Source organism: Oryx dammah, unplaced genomic scaffold, assembly GCF_014754425.2.
Source record: "Oryx dammah isolate SB20612 unplaced genomic scaffold, SCBI_Odam_1.1 HiC_scaffold_16, whole genome shotgun sequence".
NCBI lineage: Eukaryota > Metazoa > Chordata > Mammalia > Artiodactyla > Bovidae > Oryx > Oryx dammah.
The window spans coordinates 48,118,717-48,138,313 of NW_024070200.1; the positions used below are offsets into that span (position 1 = coordinate 48,118,717).

General features: G+C 49.3%; 1 long non-coding RNA gene across 1 annotated transcript in view; it reads right to left on the reverse strand.

The window, feature by feature from the left end:
- Nucleotides 1–12,559: 12,559 nt before the first annotated feature.
- LOC120875637 overlaps nt 12,560–19,597 on the reverse strand; it is an 18,051-nt gene continuing 11,013 nt past the window's right edge. Inside the window, exons 2-3 of the long non-coding RNA XR_005724006.1 lie at nt 13,034–13,225; nt 12,560–12,851 (exon numbers count right to left, since the gene is read on the reverse strand). This is a non-coding gene — a long non-coding RNA (uncharacterized LOC120875637). The remainder of the gene's footprint in view (nt 12,852–13,033; nt 13,226–19,597) is intronic.

Here is a 19,597-nt window from a genome sequence, read left to right on the forward strand (position 1 = left end):
GATCTGGGTTCAATCCCTGGATTGGGAAGATCCCTTGGAGGAGGGCAAGGCAACCCACTCCAGTATTCTTACCTGGAGAATCCCATGGACAGAGGAGCCTGGCAGGCTGCAGTCCATGGGGTCGCAGAGTTAGACACGACTGAAGCGACTAAGCAGCAGCAGCAGCAAGCTTCAAGTCAGCACATTTTTATTAACTAATTCTGTGTTCTATATGGAAGTTAATCCCAACAAGTCCCAGATCCACACAACACAGTTGACCCCACATTCAGTTCTGGTGTTTGGAATCAACTGTTTTCAGGTGCAGTTCGTGTCTCCAAGCCCTAGGCTCTGTGATGGCGAAGTTGTAGAAAGATTTGACTTTCTTTGTTTCATTAGTATTTAAAATGAATCAAAATGTGAGTTGTGAGACCATAATAATTTTGTTAGGAAACTGAATTTTCGATTTTATGGGAAATATGTCACTGAATTTGAACAGTCTGTTTAAAAAGTCTCTTCTTTTAAAATTGTTAGTTTTTTATTCTGATTTAATTCTAAGGTAATTGTATTCATTATTGAGATAGACCAGTATATAGCTATATATTCCCCTCTTTAAAAATATATAATTTAAGAAGTATGTATCCACTTTTCCATTTTTTTTACTATAATAATTATTGCATTTTAATTTTATTTTTGAAATGACATGAATTTATATACAAAATTCAGTCAAAAGAAAATTTTGGCTGCCTGCCATTTATTCATTGTTATTCATTTCATGGTCCTTACTGCTCATAATTTTGTCTTGTAGAGGAGGAGTGGTGTTAAGCATCGGCTCAGCCTATATGCTAGCTACACCCTGAAACAGACAACTACACGATACACATATCGTCCCTCTCTCCTCTCTCTCCTTCCCTCCTCTCTCCTTCCCTCTCTGCTAAGTGCCCAAAACCAAAGATCATGAGGTACACAGGTCTCCTTAGCGGACAGCAAACCCCATGATGGAAAGGTGGGTCACTTGCCCCCCCCCCCGGTTCGGCCCAGGTTGAGCGCTGCCGTTGGGCAAGGTGGGGTCTGGAGTGGATGGGCGAGAGAGCGCCTCCGACTTGGACCGGAGAGGACGCCTGAAGCCAGGGAAACCCCCGCCCCTAGCCCCAAGGTGCCATTCCTGATGCACTTCCGAGGTCTACCACGAGGTGCCGCTGTAGCAAAGCGATCCCCACCTATCCGCCGCTTCCGAACCCACTGGGCGACGCTTGCGGAGGGAGCACCCTCTCTGTGCCAGGCCTCGTGCCCGGATCTCGGGGTTCCGGATAAGTAAGGTACCGCCTCTTGTCCCGGAGCATCGCACAACCTGGCGCCAGTGGTGCCAGTGGCGGGCGCTGCCTGCGCACATAGGCAGGAGCGACGTTGCCAGTCAGAGCGTGCCAGTGTAACGGGGGAAACTGAATCCTGAGGAACAGCAGGAAGAGCCGGGAGCAGGGGAAGGTGCTCCGAGTGGAGGCAGAGGTGTGCACAGGCCTGGAGGTGATCGAGGGCGTAGGGGAGCGGTCAGCAGAAGGACTGGTCGCTGAGTGCTTTTCATTTCAGTTTAATTCAGTTCGGTTGTTCAGTCGTGTCCAGCTCTTTGCAACCCCATGGACTGCAGCACGCCAGGCCTCCCTGTCCATCACCAACTCCCAGAGTCCACCCAAACTCATGTCCATTGAGTCGGTGGTGCCATCCAACCATCTCATTCTCTGTTGTCCCCTTCTCCTCCTGCCGTCAATCTTTCCCAGCATCAGGGTTTTTTCAAATGAGGCAGTTCTTCACATCAGGTGGCCAAAGTATTGGAGTTTCAGCTTCAGCATCAGTCTTTCCAACGAATATTCAGGACTGATTTCCTTTAGGATTGACTGGTTGGATCTCCTTGCAGTCCAAGGAACTCAAGAGTCTTCTCCAACACCACAGTGCTTTTAATCCCAGCGTAGAGTTTGGACTTTACCAGGTAGGACTCTAGGAAGGCACAAAAAGGTCCGGTTGGAGGTACACTTAGAAAAGTATCCTGCTGTTATTTGTTTTTTTTTTTTTTAAGAAAAGAAGCGGCTGCAAATATAAAGAATATGCACATGTACACTCCTGAGAATTCACAGAATTTATCCAAAAGATACACATCAATGATAGACATTAGTTTCTTCTGGGAGTGAGACTGGGGGCTGGGCACAGGGGTGGGATGGAAATCTTCTCTGTGTGTATTAGTATTGAATTTTGAGCCATGTGAATGAATCACTTTTCTGAAAAATAAAAGTTATTAAATTGAAGATTGTAAAGTCTTTATAATTAAAAACCGATCACTGGGCTCAGCAGTGACGAATCCACTTGCCAGTGAAGGAGAGCCGAGTTTAATCCCTGGTCTGGGAAGATCCCACATGCCTTGGAGCAACTAAGCCTGTGCACCACAGCTATTGAGCCAGTGCTCTGGAGCCCAGGAACTGCAAATACTGAAGCTCCTGGGCTTCAGTAGTTGCCTAGAGTCCATGCCCGGCAATAAGAGAAGCCACTGCAATGAGAAGCCCTAGCACCAGAACTTGGAGAAGGCGATGGCACCCCACTCCAGTGCTCTTGCCTGGAAAATCCCATGGATGGAGGAGCCTGGTGGGCTGCAGTCCATGGGGTCGCAAAGAGTCGGAGATGACTGAGAAACTTCACTTTCACTTTTCACTTTCATGCATTGGAGAAGGCAATGGCAGCCCACTCCAGTGTTCTTGCCTGGAGAATCCCAGGGACGGGGGAGCCTGGTGGGCTGCCGTCTATGGGGTCGCACAGAGTCGGACATGACTGAAGTGACTTAGCAGCAACACCACCACAACTAGAGAGTTGCCCCCGCTCGCTACAACTGTAGAAAAGCTCGAACAACAGTGAAGACCCAGCACAACCAAAATTAATTAATTAAAATTTAAAAAGATCCCTTTGGCTATGTTGAGTAGGACAAGTTACAGAGACAGAAACTGGAGGCAGAGAGAATGGCAGAAGACTGCGCACTGGACCTGATGAGATGGAGGAGGCCTGGGCCGGGCTGCGGGTGGGAGTGAGTGCAAGGCTGGGGGGTCCAGCTTGGCAACAGGCACAGAGTTCAGTTTATCAGCTTTTATGTAGCTACAAAAAAAGGGGGGGCATGAAAAGAAGAATATACTGCTTTTTAAAAAAATCTTGATTGAACATGTTATAATATGGCTTCTTTCTTTTTTTATGTTTTGGTTTTCTGACCACGAATCTTATTGGATCTTAGCCCCTTGACCAGGGATTGAACTCATACGCCCTGCATTGGAAGGTGAAGTCTTAACCACTGGACCAGCAGGATAACCCCCAAAGTATTGCTCTTTAAAAGAAAACTACAACATCCAAATGAACAAATGTTTAGCTGTCTGTAGAATGGAACTAGTGCCAACCAGCCAATTTACTCATAAAGTAAATTATGTTCAATGTGAGTGCATGTTAATAGGTTTGATAAGTGGGGGGAAGGGATGCCCAATGGGAGCCTGTGGGACCTGCTTCCATTCCATACTTCCAGGGAATGCAGTTAGCTGCAGCACTGAGAACGACCTAGGCTCCTCAGCCTCCCAGTCCTTGATGGCCTCCCCTTGACTGCACTGATGCCCTGCATGAAACTGTTAGTCGCTCAGTGGTGTCCGACTCTTTGTGACCCCATGGATTGTAGCCTGCCAGGCTGCTCTGTCCATGGAATTCTCCAGGTAAGAACACTGGAGTAGGTTGTCTTTTCCTTCTCCAGGGGATCTTCCTCATCCAGGGATTGAACCCAGGTCTCCTGCATTACAGGTGGATTCTTTACCACCTGAGCCACTGGGGAAGCCCTAGAATGTCTCTGAACAGATACAAAGGACAATGGTGTCAGCAGTTGCCCCTGGAGTGGGGAACCAAGGGTTGGGGAACCAGGTAGGAAACTCACCTTTTCTGTCTACCCTTTGTACAGATGGTATATTTTACAATGTGCTTAAAAAAAAATCAGGAAGAAAACAAAACATCCTAGATAAACATCCAAGATACCTTGTTATCCGAAGTGATAAATTTAGATTTCAAAATCGTAGGTACAATATGACCCCTATTTCTGTAGAGAAAAATGTACACTGTATCTCAATGTACAGCAAAGTGTTGCACTGTGTGCTATTTTAACTTAGTTTTATTTGACATTCTCCTGATAAAAATTCAAACAGTGGAAAAGAGGATAAATATAAAAATATACCTCCCCCTCCTGCTTCCCTCAGTTCAGCTCCCTGTTGCCTCTGCTCAGCTCATCTTACCAAAAGCATTAACAGTTATTAAGTCTGTGGGCAGGACTGCAGGGGATATTTTCTTTTTTGTGCTTTTCTGAAAGTTCCAATGTTTCTCAATAAGCATCAGTTCAGTCAGTTCAGTCGCTCAGTCATGTCCAACTCTTTGTGACCCCATGAATCGCAGCACGCCAGGCCTCCCTGTCCATCACCATCTCCCGGAGTTCACTCAAACTCACGTCCATTGAGTCGGTGACGCCATCCAGCCATCTCATCCTCTGTCATCCCCTTTTCCTCCTGCCCCCAATCCCTCCCAGCATCAGAGTCTTTTCAATAAGCATATAGGCTGCTAAATCACTTCAGTCATGTCTGACTCTATGTGGACTGTAGCCTGCCTGGCTCCTCTGTCCATGGGGATTCTCTAAGCAAGAATACTAGAGTGGGTCACCATGCCCTCCTCCAGGGGATGTTCTCCATCCACGGATTGAACCCACGACTCTTATGTCTCCTGAATTGGCAGGCAAGTTCTTTACCACTAGTACCACCTGGGAAGCCCCAAGCATATATATTACTATGGAAATAAGAAAAAATACATACATTTCTAAAGTGCTCAGAATTAAGTGAGGCCTGCCTGGGACTTCGCTGGTGGTCCAGTGGCTAAGGCTCCAAGCCCGCAAAGAAGGGGGCTCGGGGTCCATGCCTAGTCAGGGAACTAGATCCCACGTGCTGCAAGGAAGATGGAAGACCCCACATGCCACAACTAAGGGTTTTTCACATGCCTCAACTGAAGACTCCTCATGCTGAAACTACAAGACTCCACGTGCTGCAACTAAGACCCAGCATAGCCACAAAAATAAAGAAATATTTTTAAAAATAACAATAATATAATTTTTTAAAAGTGAAGTCCTTATTCCTTCCCTCCCTTTCTCAACTCTGGAGAAACAGGCTTGGAGCTCCTCCACCATTGTTTTCATCCACACCAACCTCCCTCACTTTTCTAAGTTCCTGGAAAGGCTTCCAGCTCCATTTTAAATAAAATTCTCCTTCTTCACCCCCTGCTCAGGCCTCATGGTCTCTACCCTCCCCTTCATCCTTGAACCTCAGCCACCCAGACCACCTTTCAGATGCAGAGCAGAACCAGGGGAAAGAAACCTGTTGACTTTCTCGAGGGACTGAACCCAAGAATTCTGTCTTGTTCCTTCTCAGAGATTCTCCGGAAATGGATCCGAAACACAGAAAGGCATAAGGGGAAGCAGCCTTAAGACTCCTCTTTCACGAGATCTCATGTTAAAAACAACAGGCCTTGTTAAAACCGCACCTTAATGAGGCTCCTTCCAGGCCTAATTGTCACCATGGCAATGACCCCTAGCAGCCATCTTTAATTAACTCCGAGTCAGAGTCACCAAATGAACTCCTCCAGTAAATTGCCCGCCATCCCAGGCAGTCACGCGGTCCCTCCTCTGTCCTTTGGCCTCCGGCACAGGTGATGGGGCAGAAAATTCTCAGCCCTGGCTTGCCTGTCTGTTTCCTGACTACTTGACAAGGTCAGGGGAGGGGCTTAGATCCATGATAATACTAGTAATAATAATAATCATAGAAATGATAAGAGCTACAATGCTAAGATAATGTGCATTATCTCTCTTCTGAAAGATTTACGTATTTATTTTTGGCTGTTCTGGGCCTTCCTTGCAGTGCATGGACTTTCTCTAGTTGTGGTGGGGGTACTCTTCCTTGCTGTGTGTGGGCTCCTCTTGTTGTGGAGCATGGGCTCTGGGCATTCGGGCTTCAGTAGTGGTGGCTCACGGGCTCCGTTGCTCCATGGTATGTGAGATCTTCCCAGACCAGGGATTGAACCTGTGTCCTCTGCACTGGCAGGCAGATTCTTAACCACTGGACCATCAGGGAAGCCCTGCATTATCTCTTCAGAGTAATCCTATGAGGACTGCAGTATGACCACCCACCTTTTTCCAGATGCGGAAACGGAGGCACAGAGAGACTCAGGCAGTATGTGGCAGAGCTGAGATGTAAACACAGACTCTAGAGCCACCCTTGGAATCTTCCCACTGGAGATGAAGTTCACAGGGTCATCTGCTTCTCTTGAGCACCATAAATATCTGAGGTTTCCTGTCTACTGCTTTGCAGAGGTGTGATCTTGAGCCACTGGGTTCACATCTCTGAGCTTGATTCCTCATCTTAAGAGGAAGGGGAATTCAAGTGGGTCAGGGGGTTGCAGCCTGAACAGCCTCATCAGTTCTGTTCAGTAATGACTCCCAACTCCATCAGAACCTTCCTGTTGTCTTTACCCTGGTGTGATTTCAGAAGCAAGATGCCACGAAGGTCAAGAAATAATAAATGTGATCATCTGTGCAAAGCCCCGAGCCCAGTGCCTGTCCATAGTAAGCATTCAGTGAAAATTAGCTGTTACTCTTTCACTAAGTGAATTAAGTGGTCTCAGCTGTCCAAATGTGGTGATGGCCCTGAGAAAGACCTCCTCCAGGATAGGGCTAACAGTCGGGAACACGGGGGAAAAGGAAGCCGTGGAGATGGCACCACAGTCAGGCGTTTTAGGGTGGGTGGGTGGAAGGCTCAGGCAGCTATGGGAGAACACACTGGAAGAACACAATATAGCTGTGGACCAAAGATGAGAGCCACCATCTTGCCCTGGCCTTGCCCCTAAACATGCTTCCGCCAGCCTAACCAGAGCAGGTCCAGCAGTGCCCATCCACTGAGGCACATTCCAGCCAGAAGGAAGCTGTAGAGGTTAACAGGCACTTTCCCTCCCACCAGAAACACTCCCTGGACCATGCACAGGATACTTACACCCAATTGGCCAAAATTCAATCACATGCTCATACCTAACCCCAAGACAGGCTGAAAGTGCAGTCTTCCTTTTGGGCGTGCAGGGGGAAATGGAGACAACCCAGGCTTTGCCACAAACCTTCAAGTCCTTCACACAACTCCGAGTAATATTTCTAAACTAAGATATCTGACCATGTCTAAATCCTAAAGACAGTGTCTCCCTGCTGTCTTTAACATGAGCTCCAAATGTACAAGCATGAGTTGTAAAGTCCTGCCGGATCCAACTTCATTACTTCCCACTGACCCTTCATCCTAGCTACTCTGGACCACTGGCCTTCTCTAAATCAGCTGTGCTTCTGTGATTCTACCCCTGTGCCCAGGCTTGGAATGCCATTTTCTCTCATCTTCATTTAGTTAGATGATTACCTCCTCTCTAGAGATTTCCAGGGCAAGAGAGGAAGGGGTGAGCAGGACAGAAAGGAAAGGCTCTGCCTTCAGACACAGGCTGGAGAAGGAAAAGGAAGTCTGCTGTCCAGGGCTAATGTGGGGCCTGACCTGGAGGTACAGCAGCCTTACATGTGCAGCAGGTGGCAAGCTGCAGCTATCCTTGAGTTTGTGAGATGAGAAAAGGTTATGGGTTCTAATTAGTTCTTGTGCCCTCATTTGACAGATGAGAAAACTGAGACCCAGGACTTCCCTGGTGGTCCAATGGCTAAGACTCTATGCTCCCTAGACTGGGGGACAGGGTTTGATCCCTGATCAAGGAACTAGATCCCACATGCAATAACTAAGGCTCAGTGCAGCTAAATTAAAAAAAAAAAATAGAAAAACTGAGACCTGAAGACAGGCAGTAACTTGCCCAAGGTCATGCACAGAGGCATACCATCGGTGCCCATACCACACTTGTATTACTAGGTTTAGCCTGCATTTGGGTGTTTTATGGGACAAGGGGGAAGTCTTGGGGGCATCATGCCAGGAGGTGTGGTTCATAAAGGGGCTAAATGGGCAGGGGGTACCCAGAGGTCCAGTCTCTCAGTTGCAACGTTGGTAGCCCCAGAAAGACACACACACACACACACACACACACACACACACCATGGGCCTGGGACCTGCACTTGGTCTGGCTCTGCAGTTCTCCTATGACTTCAGGAGGGGACACAGAGCCACTCAAGAGAGGCTATGGAGGCCGAGGAGCACCCAAGGGAACCCACTTGATTTCATCTGCTCCACTTCTGCACCTGGGTACCAAGAGCATGAGGTTGGTCCTTGTCTCCATCTTTGGTACTTGAGACTTAGGGCATCATGTGCCCTCACTAGACAGTCACAGCCATCATTCCAAAAATGAGCTCTGAGTGAGAGAGGCCCCCTCTGCTTCTCAGGGCTGCTCATCAAGGCTGCTCAGGGATCACTGCAATCCTAAGTTCTGGGGACTCTCACTGAGCCCAGGGTCCCAGAGAGTAAAACCTGCTACCATCTGCCTAAATAAGAGACCAAACAAAGCCTGACCACATCTGGGGGCATTATTTCTTTCCCAGCTTGAAAAATAAGGCAAAAAGAGATGTATACTGCCTCCTGAAGGGAGGCTGAACAAGAAAAGTGGCTCAGAGAGCCTCAGGTCTAGGCATGGGGCCTGCCAAAGGGTATGTGGTCCAAGGCCACTCAGACTCAGATTCACAGGTTGGAGAGAAGAAAGAATATTCCCTGATGCTCCCAGTGCCCACTCTGATCCCAGAAGGTTGGATGTCAAACCATTTCATCAGCGAGGATCTTGACTTCAAATAAAAAAGAAGAGGGAAATGAAAACTCCCCCCAAACATGTGTGCCCTGAGTGTCTTACTAAGGTTTAGACAGGTTCTGAGCCAATTTTAGAGGCATATAGAAGGTGAGGGCATGGTCTGCCAATGGGACACTTACCTGGCTGAAAATATTTAGCCCAGGGTTTTACCACCTCTTGGGGTTCCTTCCCTTTGGCCTCCCTGCCAGCTCCATTTCCCTCCTCCTTAGCCTGTCTGGCCATGTCAGTGCCAGCTACCATTTCCTCGTAATTCTCCTGGTCTTCCCTCTGCACACCAACTTAGACTCCCATTTCTCAAAAAGGATCTCTTTGGGGATATATACAGAAGTCAGTTCTCAGTCATTGTACTTGGCCTGTCAGTATATAGACACTTTCAATCTCTGTTTCCTTCTTAAGGTATTATTCCCCAGACCTCAAGGATACCACTTTCTTGTTCTCCTCCTACTCAAAGACTCTCCCTTTTGGTTTCTTTTACTGATTCTCATCTTCCTCCTCTCAAAGTATCCCAGTGTTCAGCTCCTAGAACAATTTTTTTTCTTTCTACACTCACTCCCTAGTATTCTCATCTTGCCTTGTAGTTTTAAATAAGACCTATAAGGTAACAACTTCCAGATTTAAAATTCCAGCCTGGACCTCTCCCCTGAATGCCATGCCTATAAGTCTAGTTGCCTATGGGACCTTTCCCCCACCCAACTATCTGATAGGCCTCTCAGACTTAACATGTCCAGAGTCAAGCTATCTTTTTTTTTCCCAGTGGCACCACTTGTGGGTTGTGGAATCTTAGTTCACTGACCAGGGACTGAACCCAGGCCCTTGGCAGTGAAAGCATGGAATCCTAACCACCAGACCACCAAGGAACTCCCAAGCTGATATGTTGTTGTTCAATCACTCAGTCATGTCCAGCTTTTTGCAACCCCATGGACTGCAGCACACCAGGCTCCTCTGTCCTCCAGTATCTCCCAGAATTTGCTCAAATTCACGTCCATCAAGTCGGTGATGTTATCTAACCATCTCATCCTCTGCCACCCCCTTCCCCTTTTGCCTTCAATCTTTCCTAGCGTTAGGATCTTTCCCAATGAGTGGCTCTTTGTATCAGGTGGCCAGAGTATTGGAGTTTCAGTATCAGTCCTTCCAATGAGTATTGAGGGCTGGTTTCCTTTAGGATTCACTGGTTTGATCTCAAGCTGATATCCTCATCCCCCAGGTTCTGCTCCTCCTTCTGTCATCTCAGTTCAGGAAAGGGAAGCCTTATCCTTTTAGGAGATCAGATAAAATCCCTGTGATCATCCTTGATTCCACTATTTCTTTCACACCCCACCTCCAGTCCCTCAGCAAATCATAGAAGTTTTGTCTTCAAAAGAAATGAGCAATAAGCCAATTCTCACCTATCTCCACTATCCTCATAGGTGTTTAAGGTGGGAGAAGTAGGCAGGAGTTAGAATATTGAAAGAAACAAGAGGTCTCTTGGCTGTAGCAAGAACATTTAAGTTTTACTCTGAACTATATGGGAGACCATTGGAAGGTTTTAAATATGATGGGATCTGCCTCTTAAAAAAAACTTCCCTAGGTACTGAGTGGGGAATGAATCAAGGGGGCAAAACTGGAAGCAGTGAGACCCATTAGGTAGCTATTGAGGTTTGGTGGCAAGATGATAATGGTGTGCATTACCTTCCTTACATGAAGAATCCCCCATCTCAATGCCCTAGGGAGGAGCCAGTCTCAGAGGCTGGAAGGCGGGCCAGGTGTGGCTGAACCAGCTCACTCTGTGGGTGAACCCAGCAGAGGCGGTCTGTGTTTCAGCACCACTGGGTGGACAGCTCCTGCCCCATCTCAGAGCTGATAGCCTCGGGGTTCAGCCCTCTCCCAGCGCCCTATGTTGAGGCCGGTAGCTAGGGGAAGTGGCCCTGAACTGGGCTTAGGTGAATATCATTCATTTGGAAATCTCCGTTTGCTACACTCTAAAATGGAGGTGATAACACCCACCGTCACTCCACACCACAAGGCTGCTGCAAGGGCCAACGAGTCCACTACTCAAGGACTCTGGGCACCAGTGGATGCGGCTGCCTGGAGTGTCTGCACAGGCTTGGAGTTCATTTCCCTGACTTGAGAAGTTAAAATGAAGCTGAATCTTCCCTTGAGGGAAGGAGCTGTTGGAAACCTAATCTGGGGTGTTTCCCCAGGAAGTTCCTGGTCTCCTACGCCACTGTGTCAAGTCACTGCTGACAAAGCCCCAGATAACTAACTGCTGCTCTGAGAGTTGGACAATCAGTCTGAATTGTTTCAGGCACAGGGCAGATTTTCTCCCGCCAATAGAAGTTTCTCCAGGATGAAATGGCGAGAGTTAGGGATCCCATTCCTGCCCTTCCCCTTGCTGGGCTCTAACCAAATCTAGTTTCTCTCAATGTGCTTGAACTGGTTTGGTTTTCTTATTTGGAGATTGGCAGAATTCCTTTTCATGGAGTTGGTGTGCATGACTTGGGGTCAGCAGACCAAAGGGACCTTGCTGTGCTGACTCAGGCGATCACAAAGACACAGTCTTGCTGGATCAGGGAAGACAAGAGGGACTGCAAGATTTCCCTCTCTGAAATGAACTCTGGGTTTTCCTCCCCACAGAGGAGCTATCTCTGAGCTTCCCGGAGGGATAAGGGAGCAGAGAGTCAGACTCTAGCCTTAGGTTTACTGGCAAACTACAGCGGGAGCCAACCTGGCATCTGGAATGGGCCCACACTGCTAATCCTGCATCAGGCAGGCTCTTCAGTCTTATCTGCCACTGCCCAAGTCCACACGGTCATCTGGCCACCCACTTCCCCCTTTCTCCTTCCCTTCCCTCTGGAGTGAGGCCCAGAAGACCTCCAGGAGCCTCCCCACACTTTGAGAGGGCTCAGTCTTTAGGCCTGCCAGTCTCTAAGAAGACCAGGGCTTAAGTGTCTCAACCTCAGAACCATCCTGCCCCCAGGAGAAAATGAGGTGGATATGGAAGTGGGGAGGTAGCTGCGAGCAGGTATCTTGGTGTGAAAAGGTAGCCAGACTGAGACCTCATTCAAACTCCAGCTCCTTCTCTTTTTGCTCACTCACTAGGTGACCTTGGGCAAGTCCCTTTTCATTTTACTGCTCTCAGCCTCGGTTTGCCCAACTGTGAAATGGGGTGAATGTGGTTCCTCCCAGGGGGCTGCTATCAGGAGTCACTGAGATAAAGTAAGCCTTTTACCACAGCCCCAGTGATTCATTAAAATGTGGGTGCCCTCCAGAAAGCAAAGTGCCTGAGGAGAATCTCGGAGTTAAGGGAGACTTCCCTCATCCCAACTAGTTCATTTCCTGGTGTCTCTCTAGATCTCTGTGACCCCCATTGAGGACTAGGCAGACATGTTCACATTTATTGTACAGATGGGAAAAGTGAGGCCCTGGAGATGACCTACTCTGTCTAGGATCCCGCTCTGGCTCCTCTGACCAAGACTCAGATGAAGGGAAATGTTCACCCTGAGCCAGAGTTACCCTAAGTGCCTCTCCTCATTTCCAGGGGCTCCAGAACCCCATTTCAGAAACTTGTAAAGGAACTTGGGTACGACTGCTCCTTCATCTTTAAATGAAGAGAAAAAGACTCCTTAGATGAGCATGAAGATTAAATTAGATTAAAATGCAGCAGTGCGTCCAGGATTTACAGATGCCCCAAAGGAACCCACATTTCCGCCCCCCACCCCCGCCGCAAGGGGCTGATGTTTTCACCACTCCAACTCAAGTTCTCTTGGAACCCCTGAGAGGGCAGGAGCCAGGCTCCAGACGAGTCGGTGGAGGGGCGGGGCAAAAGGCATGCGCGAGGAGCCCCTAGGGCCGGCGAGGCCGCCCACACCTGCTCTGGAGTCGCTGACTCTGACCCGTTCCTTGGGCCCCTGGGCGGGCAGGAAGCTGAGGAGAGGCATCCGAGACGGGTCCCCCGCTCCCACCCCTACTTCAGATTCCGCTGCCAGATTCTCATCCTCAACCCTCGGGGCAGGAGATCCTGGGGTTGGAGAACCCTCCTGCGGCGGGGAGAAAAGAAAACCATCTTCGGTCATTCGTTGCTCAGTGTCTGACGCCCGCATTTTCGAAGCCCAGACTCAAACTGGTTTTTAATTAGCCGCGATGATGGATTGTCAGCAGCTCTGATATTTTAAAATACCTTTAAAAACAATTACGTAGATAGATATGCATATATACATACCAGGACTCCAGAATTAGCTCTTCTCTCAGCTGCGGACCGCCACCGCGGGGTAGTGGCGGAGAAAACAGCGCGGCAGGAAGTGGAACGCAGAGTGTCACGGTCAAGGCCAGACCGCACGTGGCAGCCCCGCCTGGTGCCAAAGGGGCTCAGGTTTTACCCCTTCCCGGGTCCGCCCAGGGGTGGCGTGAAGGGCTGGGGGAAGGATACGCTTTTCACTTCCAAATGCCCGGAAGGAGGCCCTGGCACCCACGCCTCCCAGGTCACAAAGTCTCCCCGAGACTTTAAGCGAGAAGTACAGGGTGCTTACCCCGTCCGAGCTGGGTGCTGAGGGCGCAGGGGTGAAGCACCAGCGCGGGTCGCCACCAACTAGGCTTCCCTGGCCCAAGCCGGTGCAGGACCCAAACCCAGGACCCTTGCACTCAAGAAATCTGGCCTCCACGTCAGAGTTCTTTCCAAGTAAGGCGCCACACGACTCTACATGAGCCCCCAATTTCCCGGCTATCCGACAGCTGCTGCCCTGGCAGCTGCCCAGCCCACGGTGGGTGCTCCGTCGAGCGTTAATTCTTGCAGGAACCCGCCATGCTGCGGCGATTCGGACTCCCCCTGCTGGCGCCCTAGGTAACGACCTGAGCGCGCACTGGCGGTGAAAACTGGAAAGCTTTTTTTTTTTTTTTTTTTGTAAGCTAGGGGTTCCTCCAATCATTGTCTACCAACCCCGACCCCAGTCCCGCCTCCCGCCAAAGTTACACAGAAGATTCCGGGAAGATCTTCTGTTCCTACAACTTATCCTAAATGCAAACAAAATAAAGAATGCATTCATCTACCCAACAAGTATGTTCTGAGCACTCTAAGATTAACCACCTTGAGTGGGTAGTTGTTTCTTTCTCCAGGGGGTTTTCCTAACCCAGGGATCGAACTAGGGTTCTCGCATTGCGGGCGGGTTCTTTACCAGCTGAGCCACCAGGGAAGCCCAAGAATACCGGGAGCACTCTAAGATTAACCAGCTTGAGTGGGTAGCTGTTTCCTTCTCCAGGGGATCTTCCCAATCCAGGAATTGAACTGGGGTTTCCTGCATTGCAGGCAGATTTTTCACCTGCTGAGCTACCAGAGAAGGCAGATTGCTTACTAGCTGAGCAACCAGGTTAACCACCTTGGCTAACACTAATTGTGTGCTTACTGCATGCAAGACATTGTTGGCCTCTTCTACATGTGTTGGTTCATTAAACCCTCACAACAGCGGTAGCAGGATGGCACTGTTATTATCTCTCCTTTACAGTTGAAGACATTCAGGCTCCAAGACATGTGTCCAAGGTCACACATAGCTGGTAAATGGCTTTAAATTTAGGCTGTCCCCAGTGCCCAGGCCATCAGCCAACACATTACATATGGGACACTGTGGTTAAAAAAAAAAAAAATTGGAATTGGCTTCGAAGCATCTTGTTCTCTAATTTCCCTGGAGAATTTCTCCTAGAAAGAGAAACAGATGAATGTTTCATCTAGAGAGAGACATAAGGGTTTTCTTGGTCACTTCCTGGGTATGTGTTTCCTTGTGGCACCAAAATAAGATGGTTTCCCCACATTTCAAAGGAGAAGTAAATTAAAAAAAAATTTTTTTTCAAAACATGTAACTCACTAGCAGTTTTAAGATCCTCATTTATTCCTTCAAAATTGTACTTCCTTTCCAGAAGGGAAGAGAATGAGGCTTAATAAAATTCAGTAGCCCATTCCTCATTTCTAAGATGAGCCGGGAACCATGAAGGAAACTGACCTGTCACTGGCTCAAAGTGGACCTGTCACGCTCTTCCTGAGCCTCTCCTTTGTTCCTGGGGGCTGGCAATGGGCCCCGGTAAAATTATACTGTGCAGAGTTGAGTTAGAGAATGACTACCCACCATGGAGAGAGTTTCACAGTGAGAAAGCCCAAGGCCGTTAGAGGAGAGAGAGGCCTTGGGTACCAGTGACTATCATTTACCGGACACAGGGACTGAAATGTGCCACAACTCTACCTTAGGCACATGACATAAAATGGGCCATTCCAGTCCCCGATACTGATATTCCAGTGTGGAAACTAGAAACTCATTTCACCGCCTTCTACTCAGCCCCAGGTCATGCCTATACCCTGCCCCGGGCCCAGAGATTGTGTGTGGTTGCCCCTTTTAAGTGGAATAGGAAAGGGCATCCCATCCAGTGTTCTTGACTGGAGAAGTCCATGGTCAGAGAGAGCCTGGTGGGCTACAGTCCATGGGGTTACATGGTCAGACAAGATTGACCAACTGAGCATGCATGCATACACGCCCCTTTTAAGACTCTAAGGTTTTTTATTTATTTATTTTTATTTTTGGCTCTGCTGGATTTTTTTTTTTTTTTTTTTGCTGCACACAGACTTTCTCTAGTTGTGGTGAGTGGGGGCTACTCTCCAGTTTCGGTGCGAGGGCTTCTCATTGCAGTGGCTTCTCTTGTCTCAGAGCATGGGCTCTAGGACTCATGGGCTTCAGTAGCTGTGCTCCTGGGCTCTAGAGTGCAGGCTCAGTAGCCAGTGCACCGGTTTAGCTGCCCCTCAGCATGTGGGATCTTCCTGGACCAGGGATCTAACTGGTGTCCCCTGTATTGGCAGGCAGATTCTTAACCACTGGACCACTAGGGAAGTCCAAGACTCCTTAAGTTTTTTGCAGATGGGTTTGTATGTTACTCATCATTGTACTCTGAGCTCTGAGCACAGGATCTGACACAGAAGTACAGGTGGGGCTGAACTATTAATAAGCAAATTCCCCCAACACATCCCTGACTGGATCTTGTCCCTATTTGAATCCTCCTGGAAATGGGGCACTCATTACTTCTCCATGGGAGTACTTCCCCTGTGAGTCAGTTGGTAGGTTGTGTTCTTCCTTTTGTAGCTTCCTAGACCTAGTATCACCCATTGAGCCTTTCCCGAGACCTCTGAAAAGCTACTGATTGTATTGGAGCCCAGTTGGAAGGGGAAAACTGGAAAGGGGAGATTTCTCTTTCCATGGGGAAACCCACCTGAGCCCCAGAGGAGAATCCAGCCCATGCAGAAGTTGAATTCACACACAACGGGTAGTTTGTTGGGGCTTACTCTTGAAACTCTCCTGCGTGTCTGGGAGAGACTGGCAGGGCAATGCTAAAATGACACTGTAATGGCATTTCAGATCCAGAGTATTTTCCTGTATTTTCACAGCAGTGTGAGCTAAAGGAAGTGCATGTGTCCACACGTGTGTGTGCATGACAGTCTCTCTACCTGAACACAGAGATTCATTCTTGGATTTCCATCTAGGCTAGGCAGGATCCAAGAACATGACCAGAAACAAGCCTATATTCTGGGGAGGGTAGGGGTGTGGCATCACCACAGTGTGCACAGGCTGGTTGATGCCCTGCTGCTGCTGCTGCTGCTAAGTCGCTTCAGCCGTGTCCGACCCTGTGCGACCCCATAGACGGCAGCCCACCAGGCTCCTCTGTCCCTGGGATTCTCCAGGCAAGAACACTGGAGTGGGTTGCCACTTCCTTCTCCAATGCATGAAAGTGAAAAGTGAAAGTGAAGTCGCTCAGTCGTGTCCAACTCTCAGCGACCCCATGGACTGCAGCCTACCATGCTCCTCCGTCCATGGGATTTTCCAGGCAAGAGTACTGGAGTGGGGTGCCATTGCCTTCTCCGGTTGATGCCCTAGAGCCAGAGAAAAAATGGGGTCCGGAAAACTCCAGAGGCATATATGCACGTATGTATGAGTGTATAAGGGGCTTCCCTGGGGGCATAGCAGTAAAGAATCTGCCTATCAAAGAGACAGGGGTTTGATCCCTAGGTTGGGAAGATCCCTTGCAGAAGGGAATGGCAACCCACTCCAGTATTCTTGCCTGGGAAATCTCATGGACAGAGGAGACTTGTGGGCTATAGTCCATGGGGTCACAAAGAGTCAGATACGACTTAGCGACTAAACAGCAGCATGAGTGTATAAAAGTGTGTGTGTGTGTTCACAAACAAACCCATCTGGGTGGATAGTGTGAACGTGTAAAGACAAAGGCAAATTGGTTCTACGTCTGGGTGACCGTGCATGTGGTATGTGAGTATATTTACAAGCATTTCTAACCTGGTTTTATGACAATTGTCATTTTGTAGCTGAGCGTGTATGTATGCATGTATGCATGTGTGTATATGTGTTTATAATGTAATCCCAAGACTATATATGAATGACTAGGGGTGTTTGTGTATTTAGATGCAAAACCATATTTCAGCCAGGGTCTGAATGATTCTGTATGCCTGTGTATTTTTCCTGCACACCCCAGCGTGTTCCATATTCCCCAGCCTCACAGACATACGTGGATGTTCTGACTACAGAGGCTGAGCCTAGGCAGGTCCCCAGGTGGGCTGAGCATGTAGGAGAGTAAGTATGGGTGGCTGCTGTTTACGGGCAACCTCACAGAGGCTTTGTCTGATGCCCACTCCCCATGGCCCCTAAATTCCTCACCCTGGCAGGACATAGGCTGTCCTCCCTTCCAGATCATCTTCCCCCAAGGAGTCCCTTTAACTCGTAGCTCCTTTCCCGGTCAGGAGGCTGAGAGTTGGGGGATATTCATCTCCGGGCGGGTTTTTGTTCCGTCTCATGAAAGGCCTCAATGGCTGGGAATACCATTCTAATTACAGGGAAGCCCAGCTTATGTGGGGGACACAAAGGGCTGTGGTCTCATAGCAGCTCCTTCCATCCGTCAAATAAGGCTGTCTAATGACGGGGTGAGAGCTGTGAATGCCTAAAACAAACTCAAAAAGGAGGGAAAATAAAGCCGCCGGGGGCTTAAAATATATTAAATTACCCTGATTAGGAGTAGTGGCTTTGCAGGAGCTGGTTGGAGAGGCTTGGGTCCCGCTATTCACTTGGGTGGGGGGAGGGGTCAGTAGGTCGGGAGGGGTTCACAGAGCCCGGCCCATTCTCATGCTAACACCAGGGTCGCGCTGCAGGCTTAGTGGGCTGGAAAATAGAAATGAATTTGCCATAATCCTCCTCCTCCTCCCAAGCCCAGGAGAAGCGTTGCTTAATTGCAGCCCCTTAGAGTGTGCTGGGCATTGGGGCAGGGCCACACCCTGGAGTCTGGACCCCTCAGCCTTCTCACTCCTCACTCATTTTTCCTATAGGGCAGGTTCAGGGCCTCAAAGCAGATTCCAAAGCATTGGCAGAGGCGGGGTGGGGGTGGGGTGTAGTGGGCAGTGTGCACGTACATGAGTGTGCACACACACTCACCCGCCCTCCTTTCGAGGGTGCCAATATTCATAGTCACCTCTTTCCACCTATTCATGCCATGCACAAACACAAATACCCCTCCACTCCTCCAAACACACCCCTTCACACACACTTCTGTAGACACAAGTGCAACTCCACACAATCAGCAGACACATGTACCCCTTCCTGGTGAACACACACAGGCCCTGCCATAGTTTCACAGGCACTCATTGCATGGACACACACTCCTTCGTGTGTGTTTCTGTCTGTGTCATGGACACACAGGCTGCTTCCCAGACACAAATATATCCCTTTAGACACGTTCCCTCAAACCAGTGACTTAGTACAATTTCAATGCTTACAGCAGAGGAAACTGAGGCTTAGAACCCAGCCAAGGGACAGTGCTGCTGGTGTCAACCTGACTGCTGCAGGCCCTTGGACTGGTCTCTTTCCCACCTGGGCCTCGGTTTCCTACTATTAAAAGGAGGAGCTTAAATGTTCTAGAAAATTCCAGCCAAGGGTACATGTGCCTGCAGATTGTGTGATGTTATATTTGTATCTACAGAAGTGTGCACGAAGAGGTGTCTTTGGAGGAGCGGAGGGGTATTTGTGTCTGTGCATGGTATGTTTAAGTGGAAAGGGGTGACTGTGAAAAATCACCCCTTGGCTAGGATCGGTTAAGGGTTAGGGGTTACTCCTCCCGCACATTCCCTGTCTCTGCACTCATGTATGCTCTCCACAGTACACTCCACAGTGCACACAGTCACGATTTTCTCGTTTTCGCAGGGTTACAGACTGGAGGGCGGGCCTGGGAGTCCAGTGGCCTGCATCCGCGCGCGTCCCGCTGCAGGTGGCGCTGCCGTCCCGCTCACCCCACCCACCTTCAGCCGCGCCTATCTGTGGCTCCATCCGTGCGACTTGGAGGGTTTAGAGCCCCGCAGTGTGGCGCGCGGAACCCAGGAGTGACATCCAACCTCGCGCTTCTTCTGCCCGGGACGCCCTCTGCCGGCGGATCTCGAACAGGCTCGCCCGGAGGAGGCCAGACGAATACACTTGACCCTCGGGGCTGACCCGAAGAGTCGGCGCCGCGAAATCCACTGGCCCCGATACTGCACTCTGCTGAGAAAAGCCAGGGAAGCGCTGGCCAGACTGGAACGGAGATTGCGAAAGTAAACTCCGCAGAGGGAGCATGGGAACCGCAAGGCCTCGCCGCCGCCTTTCCTCTCGCTAAGAACATACCTATATTCTTGCCTAGAGAATTCCATAGACAGAGGAGCCTGGAGGGCTACAGCTCATGGGGTCACACACACACACACACACACACACACACACACACACAC